Raw genomic sequence first — 17082 nt, 5'->3', positions numbered from 1 at the left:
TTGCGCCACACTTGACCAGACACATTTTTTTTTTTTTGTATGCTGCCAAGTTTACAACCTTTCCATGGAAAGGGAAGCAAGAGCTAAGTGGAGGATGTCAAAGCAGCCAGTGATCATCACTGACGTACTGCAGCAAGAGCCCTTTGGAAGCAATCGCCTGCGGTCTGCAGCTCACAGCATCCACTTCAGCAGCTCGATGGAACAACGGTGTCTGCTTCGCTTTTTCACAAACAAAGGAGTATTTTAAAACTATGCATGAGAGGACTTTGACTCCTCCGGCCTTTTACCCACCAGAGCCTACAAGCCAACACAAAGAGATGTCCTTTTGTCATTGGACTCATTAATCTTTACTTTCCTGATTAAAGATAACTGAAAATCTTCATGTCCTATTTACACATTGCCTCAGTTTCTAACAGTTTCAGGCTAAGACTTGGAGCTCAATACTACAGAACCATCTAAGAGTCAAACATTCTTAGATGTTTGCACGCTAAAGTCAGTTATTATATAGAAACATAGAAGTGATTATTCAAAATATAAATTAACACATCCCATCAGTAATTATACCTCTATTTAAAAATTTATGCCACGTATATCTTATTCTATTGTCTCATTCTGTGCAGTTAAGTGACCTTCAATACTGCTGTTTAAGGTGGCCTGATAATTATTTGATTATTATTTCACGCAAATTAAGAGCTACCTTCCCTAAAATAGCTGATTTTCAATTTCATCCTTATTTGCACACTGCATGAAACCATGACATTTCGGAGCTCTCCAGAGTCTTTTACACTGCCTGGCACTATTATATGTTGTTATCCAACTCTTTTTTTCTTCTTAATTTACTTCCTAAATCATTCTTTGTTATTACCACAGCTGAATAGGTCCATCACCTAAACGCACACTATTTCATGCAACACAACTTCAGGAAGTGAACAGCGAATGGCCCAGATGCAGCAGACTCCTGGCCATCACCTCCTCCCAACAGCAGCTGGAGGATCAAGGAACAGAAATATTCTTGTAGAAATAGCAAACCACCTTGCAATAATCACAGCTAGGAACCAGCCAGCACAGACACACTCAGTTCACACCCTTTCCTCTCTGAGAACTGCCCACAACCTGGAGCATTACAATTTACAAATCAGTTGGCAAACTTGAAGCTTATTTTTAGAAACCTTTGATAAGCTGTCTGTCCAGACCTCTCCTGTTTGCTGCAGAGCCTTCAAACATGCTTCTCACTGAACAAGATGAATACACTACCAAAGAAATATATCTGAGTTTTAATTATTTGAACATCTCCACAAGATCCTCTAGTAAAAATCACGTTTAAGTGTGTTTGGCTGCTGCACCTGACAGCAATTCAATAAGCATACAAATTCTCAAATTCTTATATCTGTATCTTTTAAGACTTCTGTCAGTTCTTATCATCTGTAATGTAAATAAAAGCTTTTCTCTGGTAATCCAGCCATGTCTCCTGATGGGTTTATTCACCATTGCCTCTCAGCAGCATTCATGGCATCACCATTTTCCATGTAGGAAAGCAGCACACCTCTGCACAAGACTCCAGAGCTGCTTGGTGGGGAAGATGCACAGTGTTTATACCAAGCTCCTTGGAGTTGTTCTTACAGAAATCACCAATCTGGAAGTTCAGGATCCACAAAGTTTTAATTAAGTAAAACAGAAAAAGTAAACTAAACTATTCTCCTCCCATAGCAGTCAGACCCACATGCAACCCTTCCCTGCAGAAGCACTGCTTCTGCCTCTGACCGTCAGCAGGGCCAGGCGCTGAGCGGGTTCTGTGCAGCGTCAGGAGCAGCTGAAGCTGAAGCAGGACTCAGAGATGTGCAGTATCTCAGTGAGACTCCAATGAGCAAGGCACTTAAACACACAATTACCACAAATATAGTACCCTTGGCTTTGCCAGCAAACCTGGAATTGTTTCGCCGGGAAGACTGGCACTATAACCTCCGTGCAGACGGGGAAACAAATGCTCAGGGAGATAGACGTGACCTGCCAAAAGTTACCCAGCAAGGCCGTGGGAGAGCAGGGACATCCCCGCCTCTGCTTTGATGCTCTAGCTTATCACCAACTTGTCCCAAAAGCCCTGTTATCTCATTTTTGAGAGAGCTAGTTGGGTGAAACGAACGCTCACATTTGCTTTTGATAATTCTGAGAATACTACTTTTGCAGAAGCACCAAAAGCCCACACTTGTTCTTCACCAAATAAAGGGAAGGGAAAAAGCTTACCCTAAGGACTACACAGGCAGCTCTGGTATTAAAAGAGCTGGAAAGCTGCAGAAAGAAAAAGTGATGCAGGAGGTACACAGTGCTGCCCTTCGTAATACCCTTTCCCAGACACAATAATCCAAACAAAACAACACAAATGCCAAAAGGTCCATCAAGCAACACAGCACAGATCTTCAGCAGTCAAAGAACTTAAATACCATCAACATTTGTTTATGAAAATGAAAACCTTACCTTCCTACTCTTAAAAAACAAAACAAAACAAAAAAAACCCCAAACCACCAATTAAGTGAGAGGCTGGGGGTCTCTGACAATGCAAGAAAAATCTTATTTTTCTGCACAAGGTCCCCAGAACTCAAAAGTAACATCTACTTAGGAAGTTACGTCCCCTTCCCCAGGTTATTAGTATTCGCATTTGAATAAGAATTCAAAATCAAGTAAAAGCTTCAAGGTCAACAATCTTTTTATAGAAGCAAAAGCCCATGAGAGAAATTTAAGCAATTATTCTTTGCCAAAGGAGCAGTCAGTTCAAATAAATGTATCAAAGCCTCCAAATTATCAGCAATAAAATCTTATGTCTTTTAATAACAACAGTGATGACAATAATTACTAGGACAAAGACTTAAAGCTCAGCATTTCTACAGCGCCTGATTTAAAAAGTACAGGTTACTTATTTGTGCCTTTCCAGACTAAAAATGCATTTGTCTGGGTTTGTTTATTTTCTAAGACTAGACTTCTGGAAGACAAGGAATGGCTTCTAGAAATTATCACACAAAGTTCCTGAAGGAAGAGATGCTGACGAAGGCACAATTCTAATAGGCAGAAATTTTACGGATGTCAATCTGTATTTACAAAGAAAATGGAAAAAGGAAGAGCAGAGGAGCAGCAAACTTGTGGGAAACCAAGTCAGAATTTAGAAACCAGCTTTGTTTTCAAATCAACAACCATCCAAGTGGATTTCTCATGTGGAAATTGTTCAAATCCTCTCTTAGAGGCAAAGGCAGGGAAGCCTATTTACATGTGAGTAATACCAATAAATATCTCTTGCATCAAAGGAAATTCAGCACTACAGCCCTTTTGTGGCTCTGCATGCACAAGCAGAATTCCTTCGGGGTAACAGAGGAGGAACCGTGGCTTCAAACGCAGCTCGGTTCTCCCGGCTGTGAGCGTTCCTGGAGAACAGGACGTCTCCCGCGGTAATTTCAGCATCTGAGAGATCAGCGCAGAGGAGAAAAGCACAATCCCGCCTGCCCGTGGCACCCGCACGCCCCACGGTGCCTGGTGGGCTGGGGTACCTCGGCATAGCTGGTTTAGAGCCACGCAGCCCGTTAAGGCAGCACCGATCCAATGCAGCATCTCCCACACAGCTGGACCCGACCGCAGCCTGGGGGAACAAGCAGAGCCCTGACTCGCTATCCCGGCTGTGCGGTGCAGGAGCTGCGAGCAGCAGGCACGAGGCTGCGGGGGCCCAGCGCTCTGTCCTTGCACAGAGCATCCGCCAACACCCGAATCCCACTGTGCACTTTTATTCCCCGTAAGGACAAGAAGCCTTTGAGACATGGTCTGAGGTAGCCAGTCCATGCTTTGATGGCAGCAGGCACTGCACAAGCCTGCAACAGTCCCAGAATCGTGCCCAGGAAGCTTTTTTTCTCTGTTTTAATCTCAGCCACTGTTTAAATGAACCTCACTCCACAAACGTGGAGTTGGAAAGGCTGTCCATTTTTTGGTTTGTAAGCGTGAGAAATAAAACACATTACAAGCTGCAGAAATTACCTCTTACAAGTACAGATCAAAGGCAGAACATTACGTTAGACCAATCCTGAAAAGTCAGCTTTTTGAAAAATCTGGACAACACTATGCCCTCCGCATTAACCTGTAACCCGCCAAAGCATCTGGCACAAACCAGTGTCGTGTGACCCATTACTGTTGCTCAAGCAGATAACGCCATCGACCTTTTGCAGCCAAATGATGAATTACCCAACTGTTATCTTCACTTGCCTTACCCACAGAAGAGGCACACTGGGGAAGCGTGTGTTCAGCTTTCCTCCAGCTGTACGGGGAAAGGGAAGACGTAGGCAGCTCTTACATAAGGTCCTAAAATATAGAACAAAATCGCCTTGAATCAATGAAGTCATCCCATTCACTTCAGTAGGTTCTAAATGAGATCCCCACCCCCCCCCGCCACCCCTTGTAATTTAACATAGCAAAAGCAATGAATGATACTGCATTTGTCTGTGCACAGGGAGTCATGCTGAAGCTCCTAGCAGCCAGCTCTAACACCATTTAATTATTATGAATTCCAAATTGTCAGCTTCACCCATTTTTAAGCGCACCAAATAAAGCAAAATGCAACTGCACGTGCACCCAGTCCTCCCTACCCCTCCTCAGTTTCACAACACATGATGTATATTGACACAGCAAACAAAAATATGAGGGTCTATAAGAAAAGCAGGAGAAAGTCCCTGTGATTAGCAGGAAACCTTACAGGAGTTTCGCCCTGCAGGCTAGTGTCGCTAACGTGTCACATCGCTGGGAGAAAAAGTCACTTCTCCACGTACACAAGGGCACTGCAATTTGCTGGCGAGGACCAGACCCTGCATACTGCCATTTCCCTACTCCATAAAGTACAGCAATTACTTGCTTATACGATCATTTGTTTTCCACAGAACAAAAAGTTCAAGATGTGCTCTCTGGCATTTCAGCTGAACTTGCAGACTCCTGTCCTCCTAAGGAATTCATAGCAACACAGACACCTCACTCACGCCAACAGAGATATTCATTTCTATGAATAATATTCACATCATAACAATTTGCAGGACAAGACCTAACCCAGCCAATTTTTCAAAATATGAAGACTGGAAAATGGAGCATGGCTCTACCGGAGATGTCAGTTCTCTTGTCTAAAGCAGGACTGCATTCAAATGGTACTGATGTGGGGTGCAATCCTATTTTATGATTTACCAAAGTAAAGGTTTACTTTTGCCCAGCAAAGCTGTAATCACTGTATAACCTGCAATGCCCATAGAGACAAACTTCTCCAACAAATTCTGTATAAATATTTGATACAATTTTTATATAAATCCACAACATGTATCTGATTGCAGGAATGAACAAATCAGCACACTGTAGCACAGCTTGAGCATTTTCAAAGCCTCAGGCTGACACCTGTATGTATATATTCAGTATGATGGCTGGACAAGGGCAGTTATTTTTCCAGCTAAGGAACTTAATAATATTAAAATTCTGTATAGGTACCCAAACAAGGTGCTGGACAAAAAGAAGCTCCTAACATGCCATTCACCTTTCCTATTTCAAGGGGGGGGGGGGGGGGGGGGGGGGGGAAGGGGGAGGGAATATAATAATAAATTCAGTTCTGTGTTTATATTTTTGAAATACTTGTGAGATGTTTGCAGGCAATGGAGCCTGCAGGTCGCTCAGCATTTTTGCAGATGAGGCCGTGGTGTCATATGTGAAAGACTGAATGAGTCATACAACAACAGTACACATGCATAATTATTGTAAAGGGAGGAAATTAATCTGTCATTGGGGAATTAATGCAGCCAACAGACTTTCTTTCATGAGACCTATAAGCAATGTCCCTGTATTAAAACCTGTAGTTGCATTTGGCATTACCAAAATGCTTGCTATACCTAGTAGTTAGTCTAAACAGTAATTTACCTTTCACTCATGGCCGGTAAAATGCTGTTAGTTTTCTTTCGTCTCATGGCAGGGTTATTTCAGCAAAGAAACAGAAGCAGAGCAGGGATGCTCTCTTAACAGCTCGGTGACACAACGGTCCTTCTGGTGCGGGAGTTTTACTGAATTTCACAGCAGAGGCACGCAGCAACATGCATTCATGAAGGATAACATATACACAGGAAATTTAAAATAAAAAGTTAAATATTGTTATTACTAAAATGTAAAAAAAACCCAAACAAACAAAAATAAAACAGCAGAAACTGAGAAGAATGGCTATGAATTTCTGTAACAGTAAAAAAAGGATTTTATAGCCAGTTTTCCTCAAGCTCAAAACGTTTTACATAGGGCTATTACCCACAGAGCCGCACCAGACTTCTCCGTAGGAAAACAAAATCCAGTACAATTTCTTTCAGCGCACAATGTTAATGCAGTAAGTCTATGCGACTATCGACCAGAGATTTCTCAGAGCAGTTACTGGTAGTGGTGAAAAATGGTTTTCTAAGTTATGTCAAAACAAAACCACAGTTTTAGGCAGTTTGTGTAAGAGCCGGTGCTGATGACACCAACGAATCTGGCTGCGGCCAACGCGCTGTTTTCAAACACTGAATTGAATTGAGACTGTTACTGACACCAGATCGGTATGTTCGCCTCGACTGTGAACAAGCGCTTGGCATGTCCTGTAAACAAGCTGGCTGCAGCTTGGCAAAGCCACGCTGTTTCTGTACGGAGTCTTCCTGCTTCTTTCAGAAGGGGGCTTCTCAGCGAACGTGTTTGCGAGTTGTTTGACTGCGCAGCCCAGCCCAGCTGGCAGGATCGCACCGCTCGTTTGCACGACATTATTCTTGGAGCAAAGGCTCCTACCAATGGATGCATGTCTGCATAGCTGAGGAACCACAGAAGAAGTTCTCGCCATCAGCTGCTAAACTACAACTCTGCTGAAGATGCCCTTCGAAGCAGCACAGGTGGCTGCCGGGAGAGCAGGCGGCTCCCAGCCGGCGAGCAGTGACTGCCGTACCTCTAGCAGGGAACACCGTTTAAAGCCGTTCCTTGCTGATAAGGCAGGTGGCAGAGGCCCACTTTTCCTTAATAATAAGCTATAAATCGTTCTATGATTTAGTGGCAATGCATGGATGAAATGTTTGCAATTGCTAATGAAGCCGAGCAGCTGCACTGAGCATGTCGGCCGTGCTACATTCAAAATCTCGCAGCAAAGTTTTCTCAGTTTTGTTGTATATTCAATATTCGGTCACTGACACGCACACAGAAACTCAGTCTTCCTGGGCCATTTCCACACACACTCATTACTTCAAAGCTCGCTGTTTCTAAACACTGGCCACCAGGGGACAGAAATTACACTCAAACCTCTGCTTCCCAGTCCTCAGGAAACAACCAGCCCAACCTGGCACTGCATCCCTGCTTCAGCAAGGGTCTGCAGCAGTTCTCCTCCCACCTGACACCAAAGGCAATCCCTCAGCCCCCATTTCAGCTCATTTACATGAATTTCAGAATGCTTTGTTGAAAGCATTTTCCTCATTTGATCCGAACAGGATAAGACACTGATGTTTTTCAAAAAGATTTCAAAAAGCCTTCTGCAGCTGGGCTGGCTGGGATGTGAAGAGGAGCACTCGTAGTGCCCGAAGTCCTCCAGGTCAGCTCTGCTGTTCGCCACAGCCTTCTCTCTTCTGGCTTCACAGAGAATCACTCACATGTGTTTTATATAATGGATTTTGTTCTGCCTAAAGTTTCCACTGACAGAAAGCACACTCAAGTTTTTTCCTCCACCTCGCTCTTCAGTGGACACCCATCTTGTACCCACCCCACCGAGAACACCACACCACCACCTCCCTCACGACCACTTGCCCTGATTCATCTGCACCTCCTATTGCTGCCTTGAGGCCTCATTTTCATCTCAAGGGCGTTTCTGCATCCCCTTGCCCCATTTCTGGTCTGAGCCAGCCACATGGGCAGCCACACGCCAAGCCACAGCCCAGCTGGCTCCATCTGGCACCAAGCACCCTCCCACCCTGCGTCCTGATGGAAATTCATGATTCCAACAAGTCCTCTGGCAAACTGTGGCTTTAGTCGTGAATCATATGATGTGTTTCAAATTTTTATTTAAAATATAACCATAGCAGGTACAGCTCAGCAGAGCAGTAGCCCCAGCAGCAGAAACCAATCTCGAAGCATTCGCAGTCCAGGGGACATCTGCAAGGAAGACTAAGGATGCAGCAGCCCTGATTCCTCCTAGGAAGAAAACTAACCATTTTAACAATGGCCACTGTGCTCTGTAGTTAATAATTTATCTGAGGCTTAGCCAGCATTATTTGGGAAGGAGAAAACCTGCATAAAGGAGCATCAGAGCCAGTCTTGCAAAGGGGGATGGACACCAGAACAAAGCCCCCATGGTCAGGAGGAAAAGGGTGGCTCACATGGTGCATATCTGCACCGATGCACGTACCGCTCTCTGAAGCCACTTGCCAAGCACGGACTGACTGCAGGCTAATAAATTATTAACTTCTTACATTTAGGAGATACCATTGACATTAATCCCGGAGTGCATTTTCAATGCCTTTGGCACAACACGTCCAGGAGAGTCAGTAAAAGCGGTCAGTCACTTTCACAGCCCAGCTAGCACCCGGCAGCCACTCTTCCCCAGGCTCCACGGCACACGCAGGGCTGCAGGCACAGCCGCAGAGCACACTCGCACGCTGGGAGGGCTGGGAGCACCCTGCCCTGTATCCCTGTGTCCCGGAGGCATGACGCCCTTCACTGGATAACCTGTCACCCACGGCACGAGGGCTCCTTCATTTGGAGCATACTTTTCTTTCTTAATATTTTTCTGCTTCTCCATAGGTTAGGATTTTTCTGATTGCTCACATTACTACTCATTAACATGAAAATATTAATTTCCGTTTGGCAGCATTGCAATGAATAAAACATCACTGGGATAATAATCTGCTTGGGGCTATAGGTGCAGACCTTCAGAAATGAGGACAGAAGAGCCTGAGTGCGATTCAGAACTGAAAAAAAGACAGTGCCTTCCAATGTTCCTCAGTCTGGAGGAGACCAGGGAAAAATTTCCATTGCTGAATATTCACATTACAGGCGTTTTTGAACTAATCATTTGCTTTCAGAGTTTTTGCACACTGACTGCCAAAAATAAATTACTATGACAATGGAATGCTGTATATAATGTATATGAGCTGGTGTAACATGCACATTTTGGAGGTCAGCGCAAGAAAAGGAAAACACAAGCAGCCAGCCCAGACGAGGCATTGGCCCAACGTCAGCCTCTGCTTTTGGGAGGCATCCAGCGCATGCAAAGGAGGTGCAAGAAGCAAGAAGCTCACAGCAGATGAGGAGGGCAGGGGCTTATGCAATCATTTAAGAGGTCTCACCTTGACTTTTTGCAGACTGGTTGAACTATGCAGCTCAATATCCTTTCTGAAATAATTATTACTGTAGGTTTTCATACCACATAATTGCAATCCTTTTTTTGAGTCCTGCCTAATAAGATCCCAACATGGGTAGGAAACGCAGCTATTTGATTACAGGCTGTTTCTTATTAACGTGGCATTCTGATATTCTCCATGTGATCAGGGTCTCAGGTCCATATTGGAAAAAGCTCAATCTCTTCACATTAAATATAGCTTTGGTAGTAACTTCCCTATTGTCAGTTCAAATAGGCACATGCAATTGCTTTTGCAACTCAAGACAATGTATACAGAAGTTCACACTCTGCTCCTGGCTGTTTGCCATATTTCCCTACAGCTAATAACGTTCCGTCTAGAAACAACCAAGCTGATAATTTGCACCCATCAACCTCATGTAACATGATGTGCCAGCTATTTAGTACTGCAAAATTTATCACTCAACAAGAGTCAAGGATCTTGTACTTGTACAATACTCCCACTTCCCAGTTCCTGTCATTTCACTTGCTCTACACAATTTGCCAAAACATCTCACTCCCTAGTCCCTCTGCAGATTTAAGACCAGCATTTATATGTATTAGAGTGGTCACAGAAAGCCAACTATAAATTTATCTATAAAAGCTAGGCACGCAATGTGCAACAGAATACTGGGTCGTGAGTAATATGTACAAATGAATATAAATATTGAACTTGGATGGCAAAGCAATTAGACTTTGTCACACTAACAACGCCATCTCCTCCATGCATGGGAGGGGAGGAAAGGGGAGGGGTTTCTTTCTGCATGGGACTCTGCCATTTGTCATACGAGTGGTGCAGATGACCGGTAATAAAATGTGGGAAATTCATCATCATAATGAATGGCTGTGAACGCAATTCCTTTTCATAAAATGTTATAATTGCAGTAATTAACTACCTGGTTGTTCAGTTGCGTACCATTGCTGTTGCACATAATCCATCACAGCTTCTAGTGCTAACAGCACATTAAACACATCCTCAGCTACAAAATTCAACAGCCTTACAATGGCAGCCAGTTGCCAACCTAACTGGTCAAACCATAATCTCTCCAGGAAAATCTGAGGTGGAGACGATGGTTGTGACCCAAGTGCCCCAGTGTTTAAAAGAAACAAAAGTAACTGGAAAAAGACTTCAAAGAATTTGCAAGGAGTCAAGGCCACTCATTGCCATGTGCCGCGTGCCTGCCGAGGGCTGGTGACTTCCAGGTGAGAGAGACTCACCTCTGTGGCTCTTCTGGCACCCTGCCAGAGCTGCAGTGGCACGCTGACCTCGGGCATGGTGCTAGGAAGTCCCAGTTCACATTGCGTTTCACAGCCACGCATGACAAGGGTGCCAGCCCTCTGGCATGTCAGGCTTACATCCAGGGGGACCAGGTCCTCCCAGGGACAGCAGCCGAGATGGGGCACGGAGAGGGGCCAGCCTGGGAGGCTGCAGCAGGCACAGGCTTCTTCAGCACAGCCCCAGCGGCACCAGGGTACCAGTGTGCTTCCATACCTCCAGCATCTCTGGACAGAAGGACAGCCCATGTTTATGTCCTTCACATAGGCTACATATGTACGCCGGCTGGACACTGCCTGTGGCATGCAGGGAGCTGCCACAGGAGCTGGAGGATGCCCTGCCCTGCGTGATTGCAAATACAGTCTAAATATCAAATAATAAGCCTTACCATTATAATAGAGGACTAATAAGTTTGCGTGAATGGATAGCACATTTCTGTGCCACTCCGTATCAATACAAATGTATTGCTCCAGGCAATACAAGCAATTAATCTGTAATGAGCTGCATACATCCTGATCCTGAATTTCCTAAATTAAACTGTAATGAATCATGCAAACTGAGATGGGTTAACAGGGGACAGCACAGGGGACCTGTAGACAGTTAATCCACTTGTGCTTTTTCCTTTATTTCTGGGAGATGCTGGGATGGGCAGAGGGGCTCTGGGGCTGGTGAGGAGGAGGGACGTGTGTTATTGATATGACCAAACCCTACGTCTGTCCCCACACACAGCACCACAGAGCGTGCCACCGAGGGCAGGGTGTTGCCACCACACAGGGTAGGCTGGGGACCGCTGCTCACAGATCCAGCCCCTCCTTTCCTGCATCCCCATCTGTGCAGCTGTAGGCGCAGCAGTCTGCGGCATGGGAAAGCACAGGCGACTTCAGGAACTGTTTTTTTTCTTTAAATAATGGAAAGAAGGTCAATGGCTTTTCTGTCTTACAAAGCTGCTTTTTTATACTTCTACAAATATATTAATTCTTTGTTTTCCATCCTTCTCAAACAGGGGAATCTGGTCATGCAACCAGCTGCTGCTACAGCTCCCACCTCCTTTGCAGCCATGAAGCGGAGCTTCGCAGCTCATCCTTTGCCCTGATCTTATATACTACTTTGATCTCTGAGAGTATTCTCGCATTTATTCTGAGCAAAAGATTAACTTGGCAGAGTGGTTTTAAATATCCCAAGCTCATCCCCATCTGGTTCATTTTCCCTAACACATCATTCCACCTCAACAGGACGAGTTCAACCCAAAGAACTCTCCAAGTGGTAGACAACAAAAAGGTAAGGATGAGAAGAAGGTTGTATAAAAGCACACACAATACAGTTACATGATCGCCAGGAATATGAAAAGAGTTGGTCATTGCAGACAAATAAGATTAACACAGCAAGACACTGGATGATTAAAACAGTTGTCCTTATGCAAAATTCAGCAGATATTCCCAAATGTCAATGCCAGACAAATTGCACCATCTGGTCAGCGAGATAAAGTCTTTTAACAAGAACTTTGTAGACTGAAGGTTCTCATCCATAAAAACAGGTCATGCTGGTACACTATGATTTTTCAAATTGAGGGCAATCTACTCTTCCCCTTCTCTCCTACTTCGTTCCAACTTTAAAAAGCACATATGGTGTATCCTTAAAGCAATAATGTCCAAAAAAAAGGACCTAATCTTAACTCTCTCCTTTCTTACAATGATATTTCCCTATTTCACCTGATTCCAGATACCAACATCATTGTTGAACAGCTATTAGTCCTATTAGGAAGCCATCTAAATAATAAATATAAAACAAATATATTACAAATGTAGATGGTATATCTTCATCTACACACTTTAATAATATATTCTTATATGCTATTATAAAATAATTGTATATTGTTTGAATAAATGTAACATAATAGAATAAATAATTAAAATATATGTTGCTTTTCAAGATGCAAGAATGTCTTAATTACCCATGTGATTTTGACCAGAACAATTTTATGATCTATTTGGATTACCTGATACCTTGAAGGCCTTATTTGTTATGCCCATCCCACAGCTCCCCTGATGCCCCACAGTGGTGCCCTGCATGGGGCTGCGCTTGCTGCGGCTCCTGCTGTGGCTCCTGCTGCGGCACGGCTCCAGCCTGGCTCTCTGAGGTTGCTGCAGGGTTTTGTCCTGCTGCTTCGCACACAGTGTCTGACATTTGCACATGTCCTCAGTAGTATCACAATATACAAAACAGACTTCAGGGTGTCTCCAGCACTTCTGGATAAGAGCTGGTGAGTGCTGCTTAGGAAACATGTCACCCCACTGTATTTTTGTCAAGCAAGAGGCAAGCAGAACTGCCAGAGCCACTGAATGCAGACCTGTGGCTTTCCATCGGACATTACCCCTTGGGCACGGTGGGGCTGCACCAAACCCTCCGCAAAACCACCGCACTTGTGTGAAAGGCAAACAAAGCTGCCCTCCGTGAGCCAAAAACACCATGAGAAAACTTTGCTCAGCCCTCGGGACACAGAGTATCTGTGAGGCACATCACAGGCATGTAAGGGATGATTTCCAAGCCCACCCTAGCATTTCTTACATTGAACAGCATTATTCATCGGGGAGCTCTGAACACCCAGAGGTGCTGGGCACTCCCAGACCGCCAGCAGCAGGCTCTGAAGCCCTTGCAGCACTGCCTATATAACTACACATGAATTTCTCATGCCACATCTGCAAAACGAGCCCAGGAATCAGGGCATCCCCTCGCGTAAACCCAACACATGAGCCACTTCAGCACGAGGCAGAGGTAATCCTTCCATTTACCTACACAGCCAGATCAGCTGCTGATGCAAAAACCTGCTAGCCTTCCCACATCAGACACAGGTACGTTGGCCATTATTTTGGCATGCCCAGACATGGTTCATAAGTCAGCCGATTAGTGAAAAGCACAAAGCCTTTACCTGAGGGGCGACTAAAGCCAGGGTATCTTGAGGCAGTTGTTTGTAAGGGGTTAAATCTTCAACATTCGTTTTGAAGTGGTGATGAACTAACACTACATAATAATCACAAAGGCTGAACGTCAGGAGCACTGCAAGAAAAAGAAACAGCTTTATATGGTGGGGGGAAGTTCTATGTCATTTTGGGTTCAGAAATCTAACAGCTTTAATTACTGTTTTATACGTAGTACTAATTCCCTTGATTGTGCTGTGAAATCAAAACACCTACTGAAGACCTTTTTCCCCTCTATAAAAAGACCTCAAAGTAAATAAATATTCATACACATCTGCCCATTTGAAATGAAAGGAGAATGAATCAATAATTTTCATAGCTTAGTAACCTCCCACCAAGTGCCTTGTTATTTGAGATTTTTATGTGGAGCTCGCCTTTATGAAATTCTGTTTAATACAAGTTTAAAAGTCAGACAAGCATGGTACACTAAATCAAAGCTGTTTTCTAGGCGACATCACATGGCAAAATACCCATCTGTTCTCTTAGCACCACATTGCTGGTATTTCAACATTCATAGCAGAGAGTTATTTTCAGATACCCAGAGTACGGCTATAGCAGCGCTGTACCCATTAAGACGTGTATATATCCTCATTTCTATATGCTGAGTAATTTACTACGCGTTGGAGGCCACCCCTGTACATGACACTGGATTTGTCACCCCATCCGAGGTACAATGGAAGAGACAATCGGATGAGGAACTCAGAGATCTGCTGCAGATGATGCAGGTGGCCTCATTTCTACTGACACGCCTCAAGATTTAGGGTGCAAAGAAGTGGTATTTAAAGAGGCATTTGAAAAGAGAAGAGAGACTACAGGTGGTGCTTGTATTTCCAGGCGCTGGAGGGATGACAGACCACAGTACATCAGGAGCGTAACTACTCCTGGAGAGGCTCCGAGAGGACGTAAGTATATTTAAAGATTAATTTGCAGTGCAAATCTAACTACTCTTTGTCACACATGTAATGGAAACTTACACACAGTACTGGGGATGAGAAGGAATAATCAGAGCGCTAAATGCCACTTGTGGCTTATTTTTTTCTTCTCGTGACATTTGCAGTAGCTCATGTTCTTCCTTCTGCTCAAACATCCTGTTGGGGCAGGAGAAGCAGCTGGATATTCTGCATCTCCGTACTGCCAGAGCCTCCAAGGAATTCAGGGGGAATGGAGGCGGTGGGGGGCACTGCAGATGAGCAAAACATTAACGAAGCAAAAGGCAAAGCCCACAGAATAAGTAGGACCTGCAGATTCCAACGGGAAGCCACCTCCACGGCACCATGTGTGTCAGATGTCCTGGCACCACATCCCCGCAAAGCCTGTCTGTAAAACCGTGACTCTGCCAGCGCCTCCGGTTCCAGGAAAGGGCAACAACTCCAGGCAGCCATCAGTGAGCATGCCAATACTTGTAAAACCCAGGAGCAGAAACTCCATCTCGAGCCCAAGTTTGCAACTGGATACACTGGGAAAAGTCAGTAGTTTCATGGTCAGGTTTATGAAAGCAATGGTATGGGCGATATATACACATATTATTTTATATATATATCTTCACACATATATATCTCAAGAAAAGGAAAATCAATCTCACTCAGAACTAGGTGCTGGACATAAATTTATTAAGATGAATGAGCCTACTTCATTTACCTTTGGCACCTGGAGGTTAAAAACTCAGGCAATCTTACTTTTCCCTTTCACCAAAGCGCTCTCTTTCACCCCTCCTAAGTTCTCAACAGTAATTCATGTCTCTGTGTCACATTGATCAAGCCAGTCTCTGAGATCTTAATTCTTTTGTCTGCATCTTCTCTTGTAATCAGCTCCTAAGACCATGGGGAGATAAGGTTTCTCATAGCAAAGGTAAAAACTATTTATTGTGCTGACCCTTTTGATTAATAGGTGGAGTTAGGTATAAAATCATTTTTATCATGTGAACATAATGACTTGCAAGACAATAAAAGGGCATTTCAATTTTTAATCAAAACCTGTAGGGAGAGCGTAATCCCCCAAGGTGAACTTCTTCTGGGACAATCCAAGTAGCCAGGAGTGAATAAACATCTTATAACTTTGGTATTAACCGAGAATTGATTCACGAAACAGCAGGGATCATTTGAAGGAGCCAGGCATTTTTTATCCTTGACTACGGAGAGCAGTGGCTGGCATCAACCTGTGCTGCAAGCAAATTAAACCAGGAGAGAGCCCTGTTTTAAGTGGAATCCAGATCAAGGGGTGCACAGGGAGCTGCCCCCCTGCCACTAGCCCTCTCCCGCATCTCCACCCTCCCTGCCAAAACCAGCTACCTGAAGAAGTACTACGTGGATTTACAGCACATCCCAAAACCAAACAAGCAGGCGTAAGCTCGGAGCAGCAGGAGAGGCGCGAAGCATCCCTCGGGGAGGCGAGTCGGGTGCTGAGCCCAGCAGGGATGGGGTGCTGCCGGGGCGGCAGAGCCCAGCCCCTGCTCCTGGGGTGCAGGAGCCCCCTGAGCCAGGCTGGACGTGCAGCTGCTCCGTGCCAAGCTGCGAAGCCAGCGGCAGCCCCGGCAAGGCGCACCGGGAGCTGGGTCAAGGCGGGCGCCATCCGAGGGGCGCTAACCAGGCAAGGTTTCGGCTTGTTGCAAAAACTTTGGGGCAAACTCAGAAACGCCCTGGATTTTCTAAATAACAAAGTTATCAACCATACCTCCGCTGGGCTTCACATTCTGAAGTCTTTCACTTGAGCCTAATTAAGCAGACATTAATCAGATCACAATAGTGACTGACTGTGTATTAGACTCTAAAAACACGACAGTGACCTTCCATTTTTCCTACAGTACTGCACGAAACCCACTTCCCAACTTGTACCAAGTACACAGATTACCATGAAATCACGGAATTGCTTCTATCCACTTCTATAGAAACCAAATTAAATACGTACAGATGCAATTATAGTGGACATTTAATAATCTGCTACACATAAAAGTTTGTATAAGTAAAAAAATACTTTTAAAATCACTTATTGAATTCATGAGTATTCAGTATCTATTGACAGTTCCCTAGCTGTACTGACCAGAGGGAGGGAAAGAAGGTCGCGGAGGGGAAGGCATAGCATAGAGGAGACCCAGGGAGGGCAGCCACGGGCCACAAGTGCCCTACCTTATGATACATCCACACCATTAAGCTCTGTGCTGGCACAGTCTGTATTTTGAACTGTAAAACACAGGTACAGAAGTGGTTTGCATTGCATCAGCAAGTTACAATTCTTTTGCTGACCTAAGTACATCTTTCACAGCATTTCCCTTCCACAGTGAGATCACACAGGCTGGGGCTGGACCAGAACCCCAGGCAAGGACTGGTCTGTGATGGTTTTTTACTCTGAGAGGTATTGGGCAATTATTCAGAGGTGGGTACAGCGTCATGGTCCCCAAACACAGTGCTGTTCTGCACAGCAATGATGATTCTTTTAAAAAATGGGGCAAC

The 17082-nt window shown here is 44.7% G+C and overlaps 1 long non-coding RNA gene across 1 annotated transcript; it reads right to left on the bottom strand.

The window, feature by feature from the left end:
- Nucleotides 1-2795: 2795 nt before the first annotated feature.
- On the bottom strand, nucleotides 2796-13704 carry LOC119147173. Its single transcript, XR_005103958.1, has 4 exons — nucleotides 13588-13704; nucleotides 5917-6056; nucleotides 4242-4332; nucleotides 2796-3622 (listed from the first exon to the last, which is right to left on the bottom strand). It is a non-coding gene; the product is annotated as an uncharacterized LOC119147173 (long non-coding RNA).
- Between the last annotated feature and the right edge of the window lie 3378 nt (nucleotides 13705-17082).

The sequence above is a fragment of the Falco rusticolus genome, chromosome 4 (assembly GCF_015220075.1).
Source record: "Falco rusticolus isolate bFalRus1 chromosome 4, bFalRus1.pri, whole genome shotgun sequence".
Lineage (NCBI taxonomy): Eukaryota > Metazoa > Chordata > Aves > Falconiformes > Falconidae > Falco > Falco rusticolus.
This window is presented reverse-complemented; position numbering and strand designations above follow the sequence as displayed.